At 51.3% G+C, this 7,766-nt stretch overlaps 1 pseudogene; it reads right to left on the bottom strand.

The window, feature by feature from the left end:
- Positions 1 to 4,197: 4,197 nt before the first annotated feature.
- Positions 4,198 to 7,136, bottom strand: LOC143304909 (large subunit ribosomal RNA; annotated as a pseudogene).
- Between the last annotated feature and the right edge of the window lie 630 nt (positions 7,137 to 7,766).

The raw sequence follows: 7,766 nt of genomic DNA, 5'->3' as shown, positions 1-7,766 counted from the left end.
TGTAACCCAAAGGTTACAGCAAATTTATTCACTATCATGCATGGACGTAACAACAAGTTAAATAAATAAATAAATAAATAAAGAAATAAATAATAATTTAAAAAACCGGGTCTGACTTATGTATCTAAAAATATGTTACACAGCTCTATGGAGCTTCTCAATACGTTCAGTACTAATGTTTTGATAATTTGGCCACCAATACCCATACGCTTGAGGTTACTTTCCGTGGAAGGCGTTATGGCACCACGACTGCCCAAGACCACCGGTATTACTTCTCCCTTGCCGACATTAAATCTTGCCTTTAGGTGTTCGAGGCATGGCCGATATTTGTTGACCTTTTCCTTCTCCGCGCGCGAGAGGTAATCCTTATTCTCATAGCGGACGGTAACGTCGACCACGAGAACCCTTTCCTCGTTTTTAACTACGAGGTCCGGCTTGAAAAGAGCACCTCCCACCCGGAGCGTAGGTTCAACAAAAACTTCATTATTTTTTCGTAGACTTTCGGCAAGGGTCATTTTCGCTTCATCATGCCGCTTTATCCTCAGGCCCTTAGTGTACTGGCACAGCCCGAGTATATGTCCAAGGGTCTCGGGCTGGGCTCGACATTTTCTACAATTGATGTCCAAATTTTTGTCGACTCGTGCCAGCACTGTTCTTGTGCCAACAGTGTTGGTCCTGAGTTTAAGGGCATCTATAAATCTTGATGGCTTGAGCAGTTCGCAATCCTTAAGCCACACATTGCCAGCTTTGCTTCTCGAGAAGTCAGGTACGCCCTGCCCCTGACTTCTTAGTTCTGCCCATTGCTTCACATGCCCCGCTTTTAATCTTTTTCGGGCTCTTTCGATATCTTCCACAGAGGCTGGCCAATTGATCCTCAGTGAGTTTGCCATCTTTTTCAATTTCTCATTGTACTTTTAATCAACCAGGCTGGAGACCGCCGGGTCGATCGAGTCCTTTATTTTAATTGCACTTTTTAGGGTGCCAAGTTTGACGATGTGTTCGAACCTCGGCAACCCTAATCCGCCCCAGGATTTGGGGGCATAGAAAAAACCAGTGGCAGTTGAAGGCGTTAGATGGAATATAGCCTTTATTTCCTGCCTGACTTCGCTGTCCAGCAATCTTAAAACGCTGTCACTCGGCGGGCTTACGAGCAGGTTATAAATATATCGGGGAAAGATATGTTTTGTGATCAATTCGAGCTTCTGGCATGGCTTGAGTGAGAGCTTTCTAACTCTCCTCACCACACTCAGAAGCTCGGGAACGATTATGCCACAGTGTATGCCTTTCCAGGGCCCCATTTTGGCGCCTAAGTACCTGAAGGCTTCGTCAGGATCGACTGTTGGGATGGTGTTGTTCCCATGTTTAATTTTTGGTTCTTTGATGAACCAAGTACGCCTTTCTGCGACTACTTGAAATGCCTGGCATTTATCCCTTGAGATGGTCATACCGAGGCCGTTCAGATACTCGTCAAGCACACCCACTTGGCGTTGCGCTTCCCCGATATCGGCGCCGAGCAACACTACGTCGTCAGCAAAAGCCAGGACAGGAATCTTTCTTGTCTCATTCACGTTTATTCCGCTGGTTTGTTGCTCGATCAAATCCAGCAGTGGCTCCAAGCACAGGTTGAATAGCAGCGGTGACAAAGGGTCGCCATGCTTAACTCCCCTGAGGATCTTAATCTCGACCCCGGTGCTGTTTTTAGATTTTATTGTGGTCTTGCCCTCGTTATACATGTTCCTGATCAAGTCAGTAATGGGGATCGGCACGCCCTTCCTCCTTAGGCAGGGGACGATTGCCGAGTGGGGCACTGTGTCGAAGGCTTTGGAGATATCCACAATAGTGAATACCCCGCCTTTCTTTTTCTTGCTATAATCCAAGGCAGCGCTCAACAGGTCGATGTTTATTTTACAACCGCTTTCAGCGGTGAATCCTTTCTGCCTTGGATTCAACACAATGCCCCTCCTTATCCTCCCGTCAATTATGGAGGAGAAAATACGGCCGAGAATGGGGCCTATAGTTATAGGCCTCCAATTCTCGACCAGGCTGCTCGACTTATTTGGTTTTGGTATTAACGTTGTTCTATTTTCCTTCCATATAGGAGGAAAATAGGAGCAATAAAGTAAGATATTGTACAATACAGCTAAGATGGTGGGCAGGCCAGGGATCAGAAGGTGTTCCTTCTGGAAGCCATCCGGTCCTGCTGCAGCCTTCATTCTTATTCTGCTCAATTTCTCCGCCACATCCTCAACAGCAATTGGCGGGAAGACCTCGCATAAGGAAAGCTCAGAGGCTCTACTTCCTGGGACGGGGGCTTCAACAGGTCCTGTCTGGCCCCATAAATCCTCATAAAGCCTCCTCACTTCCTCGGCATCAGGCAGATCCCTAGCCGGTTGGAGGAAGGCCCGATCATCATTTATTACGGCATCGGCCAACCTCCTTGGATTTTCTGTAAACAACTCCTGGCAACGAGCGTATGAGTATCTTTTTCTAGCATTTCTATTACCCTTTTTCTTTCCTTGGTGACCAATCCTCTTGTTCTTAACTGAACTTGCCCTCTTTTTACTATTAATTTCTTTTATGGCTCCATAGAGCGTGAATTCTAAAAATTCATTTATAGCACTCTCAAGTGCTTCCCTATTTCCCTTGAGAGAGACCCAGATTGTCATCAGTCGAGTGTGGACCCACCTTAAAACAGGTGGCACCTCGACTTGTGTCATTATTGCGGACTCTAGCTGGAGTCTCCACTGTTCATATTCTAGACCGCTGACTCCAGGTTCTTCGAAACACGCATTGCCTGGATCAACGGGATCGCACCCTCCCTCTGTCACCTGAGTGGGCTCTTGAGAACTTGCTTCCTCACCAATCAGCCTCAGCTTTTTACGCTGGTATCTGATTTGTTCGATCGTCTTGCTGGTGAGGATCTCACTGATCATTTTGTTGGGGAATTTGTGATTTTTATATATCTCCCAAAGTTCCCTCAACTGAGCCAACTCCTCCGCCGTCCATTTTTTCTCAGGGGGGTCCGTTCCCCTCCTTTTGACGTTTCTTACGGCAGGGTGCGCATGCCGCTCGTGGGTAGACAGCCCTCTAAGCGTCCCAAAGCTCATGGGGCAGGTTTCGCATCTATATGAGCCACTGGGTCCTTGACTTGTTCCTCTACAATGAGGCAGGTGGCATCTGGCCCCATGAAGCTTCGGAAAGCCTTTCCCACAGTCTTTGCATCTCCATTGGATGCGGGCTGTCACATGATGTTGCTCCAGGTGCCGCCCTAAGTCTGACAATGACAAAAAGAAAAGGTCGATTTCCCTTTTCTGGCAGACAGGGCAGGCAACCTGGTCACCCACGCTCGGTACCATGATGTCAATCGTATCCGGGGATGAAGCCAAATCGTCAACAGAGGTCCCCTCCAGAGCGGAAGAATCCGCCGCGACACCGGGACCGAGAGATGCCGCGTCCGAGGCGCTTTCTGTGTCTTTATTTACCATGATATTTTATTCTGTTTAATTACGCTTTTGTTATTTTTCTCAATCTTGCCCAATCGTTAAAATTATTACTGCCAAGTCGTGCCATAGCTAATCAAGGAACGAGTTCCTTTCAGGGAGATAACTCCATACTTCACGGTGAAATTCACCGTTAGATCGGCAAGCCGATTTTTGGTTTCCTCTCGCTCCTTCATCGCCGCACTCCATTTGGCCATACACGGTGTCCGGGGGGATGCTCCCCGCGCTGACACAAATGAGTATGTTACCGGCGGTACCACGAGGAGGTAGGAGTGCGACTTGAGCAAACGGGGCCGAAGCCCCGCCTGCCCCCAAGCAACTATGACTCTTCCATCGTTGGAGACAAGCCGTTTTCCAACGTCCCGCCACCCAACGAGCAAGATCGCTTCGCTCAACCAGCAACCCCCGCGCGGCTCTTCCAGCACACACATAGGCAAGCCATGCCACCTTCCAGCTCATCCGCCTAAGTCCCAGCGGCGTATCGTTTTTGGGCGAACGCGGCTAAGGGCCAGCGGCATATTACTTTCTGGCGCGCACAGCCAAGTCCCAGCGGCGTATTGCTTTTCGAGCACGCGCGGCGAAGTGCCAGCGGCGTATTGCTTTCTTTTATAACGTCACTAGTCAGATGACGAGGCTGCTGTTCACCTTTTCCGTTTCGTGTAGCACGAATTCGGCTTAAAAAAAAATATGGCGGTGCGCCGCCAAGACCGGCCGCACCTCGCTATATAGCAAGCGCGACCAAGTCCAAGCGACACACCGCCCTTGTAACGTCACTAATCTAATGACGAGGCCTGTGGAAACCTTAAGAGAGTCATAGTTACTCCCGCCGTTTACCCGCGCTTTTTTTGAATTTCTTCACGTTGACATTCAGAGCACTGGGCAGAAATCACATTGCGTCAACACCCTTGGGGGCCATCGCAATGCTTTGTTTTAATTAGACAGTCGGATTCCCCTAGTCCGTGCCAGTTCTGAGCTGAGCGTTGAATGGCGGCCGAAGAGAACGACCGCGACGGTATAACCGCCACGGAAGCCTCGCAGCAAGGAACATCCGCGGGAGGCCAAGGCACGAGACCGAGCTCGGATCCGGGGTGCGCGACGATATCCACTCCCGAGAGAGATAGATACGCCGCGTCCCGTTCAGCTCGCCCAGGCCCGGCACGTCAGCCAAACCCGCTTCCCGACCAAGCCCGACACGCCCCGCTCCTCAGAGCCAATCCTTATTCCGAAGTTACGGATCCAATTTGCCGACTTCCCTTACCTACATTAATCTATCGACTAGAGGCTCTTTACCTTGGAGACCTGCTGCGGATATGGGTACGAACCGGCGCGACACCTCCACGTGGCCCTCTCCTGGATTTTCAAGGTCCGAGGGGAAGATCCGGACACCGCCGCAACTGCGGTGCTCTTCGCGTTCCAAACCCTATCTCCCTGCTAGAGGTTTCCAGGGAACTCGAACGCTTATACAGAAAAGAAAACTCTTCCCGGATCTCCCGACGGCGTCTCCAGGTCATTTTGGGTTACCCCGACGAACACTCTTACGAGGGCCCGAATGGTATGCGGTTCCGCTGCCGGGTTCCGGAATAGGAACCGGATTCCCTTTCGCCCAATGGGTGTGTATCTTTCGCTCATATATTATTATATATGTTTCGCTCAATTTGTTGTTGCGATTTTTGTGTATGATCTTAGGACACCTCATCTGCATAGGATTTCTCTTAGGGCTTAGGATCGACTGACTCGTGTGCAACGGCTGTTCACACGAAACCCTTCTCCACGTCAATCCTCCAGGGCCTCGCTGGAGTATTTGCTACTACCACCAAGATCTGCACCGACGGCGGCTCCAGGCAGGCTCGCGCCCAGACCCTTCTGCGCACACCGCCGCGACCCTCCTACTCGTCAGAGCTTCATGAAGGACGGTCCCGGATCCCGCGAGGAGATCGCGAGACTCGCGTGCCTTCCTACTTGCCACTGACGGCGGAGTATAGGCGCGACGCTTCAGCGCCATCCATTTTCAGGGCTAGTTGCTTCGGCAGGTGAGTTGTTACACACTCCTTAGCGGATTCCGACTTCCATGGCCACCGTCCTGCTGTCTTAAGCAACCAACGCCTTTCATGGTATCCCATAAGCGTCGACTTAGGCGCCTTAACTCCACGTTTGGTTCATCCCACAGCGCCAGTTCTGCTTACCAAAATTGGCCCACTTGGCACTCTGATCCAATATCTCGTGGCTTCATGATCCAAGCAAGCCAGAGATCTCACCCATTTAAAGTTTGAGAATAGGTTGAGGTCGTTTCGGCCCCAAGGCCTCTAATCATTCGCTTTACCAGATGAGACTCGCACGCGTTCGATGAGAACGGTCGAGTGCCAGCTATCCTGAGGGAAACTTCGGAGGGAACCAGCTACTAGATGGTTCGATTAGTCTTTCGCCCCTATACCCAGTTCCGACGATCGATTTGCACGTCAGAATCGCTACGGACCTCCATCAGGGTTTCCCCTGACTTCGTCCTGACCAGGCATAGTTCACCATCTTTCGGGTCCCAACGTGTACGCTCTAGGTGCGCCTCTCCTCGCAATGAGAACGAGACGCCCCGGGAGTGCGAGGCCGCATAGTTGCGCGGCCCATCCTCCCTCCATCGACGCGAACGCCGATTTTCACTTTCATTTCGCCTTTAGGTTTCAAATGTCCCAATGACTCGCGCACATGTTAGACTCCTTGGTCCGTGTTTCAAGACGGGTCCTGAGAGTACCCAAAGCAATAGCGTCGCCGACCGGTAATTCGAGACTCGGCCAGTCCAAGATATCCGCACTGCTAACAGCTGCCGCATACCCGAGCACGGAACGTAAGTCCGAGACTACGGAGTAAGGGCGAAGCTTGCGGCGGTCTAGACGCACACACATTCGAGAATGGATTGGTTGCGGCCCGATACCGTGCGTGTACCGTCGTGCGGTCGGCCGGGCGACCGAGGGTCTGACGCGTGCGCCGAAGCGACGCGACAGGCGCCCGCTCGGGCCGTAGACCGACACACAACGGGTCGCGACGTTCTACTAGGGGAGAAGTGCACGACTACGACACCGGTGCGTTCGACACCGAGGATGGCGTGCCCTCGCTAGTGAGCTCCCGAAGGCCCACCCGGAGCATCGCTCATCAACGGGAACCGGCGCCGTCGACGATGAATCTCCCCATTCGATCTTTTGGGTTTCTCAGGTTTACCCCTGAACGGTTTCACGTACTCTTGAACTCTCTCTTCAAAGTTCTTTTCAACTTTCCCTCGCGGTACTTGTTCGCTATCGGCCTCGTGGTTGTATTTAGCCTTAGATGGAGTTTACCACCAACTTAGGGCTGCACTCTCAAGCAACCCGACTCTAAGGAGAGATCCTCCCGGGACGCGTTCCGGTCGCTACGGGCCTGGCACCCTCTGTGGGTACATGGCCCCATTCAAGATGGACTTGGACGCGGTTCGACGTCTCGGGTCAATCGGATCCTCCCGAACACTACATTTCCCAACGGCGGAACCGCGGGATTCAGTGCTGGGATAATTCCTGTTCGCTCGCCGCTACTAAGGAAATCCTTGTTAGTTTCTTTTCCTCCGCTTAGTAATATGCTTAAATTCAGCGGGTGATCTCGCCTACTCTGAGGTCGCTTCAACGTCACGACGCGAAACGAAAATTCGTTCGTGTCGTGTTTTGCGTAGACTCGCAGAAAACGAAAGCTCGGAAAGATTCGGCGCGAGAGAAGGTGGTGTGTGTATTTCTCTATGCGAAAATCGCCTCAAAGAGAAAAAAAAAATCGAATAGAAGGAGAACACTCTCTATTCGATATACAATATATATATATATATGTATGTACGAGCGTTTTATGCATCTCGCCAAAGTGCCAAACTTCGTTCGTCGTATCATGTTCGAGCTAAGACTCACGCAAGACATCCGTGTAACGATCGTCCGGTTTTTAACGTCCGTCCTCTTTTTCTCCTACAGCCGTTTCTCTTCTCTCGACGATTCCAGCGGTTCCCGGTACGGGAACTCACGCAAGTGAAAAAGCGAGCGAGACGTACCGTCGGGTGTGTGTGTTCGGGGACTGGACGACCGGCGCGACGTTAGGATGCGCGGTCCAGCGATAGACGACGAAGAGGCATGGGATGACCAACACTCTCTTTTCTCTATTCTCGAAGCACCGAATTGCCATAAAAAAAAAAATCACACGCGCGCACGACATAGTCGTACTCGCGTGTATACCTCGTCTCTCTCAAAGTTTTTTCTCGAGCCTCGCCAA

This window comes from Bombus vancouverensis, unplaced genomic scaffold, assembly GCF_051014615.1.
Source record: "Bombus vancouverensis nearcticus unplaced genomic scaffold, iyBomVanc1_principal scaffold0063, whole genome shotgun sequence".
NCBI lineage: Eukaryota > Metazoa > Arthropoda > Insecta > Hymenoptera > Apidae > Bombus > Bombus vancouverensis.
The sequence above is the reverse complement of the archived record's forward strand: the minus strand, read 5'-3'. Positions and strand labels throughout refer to the sequence as shown.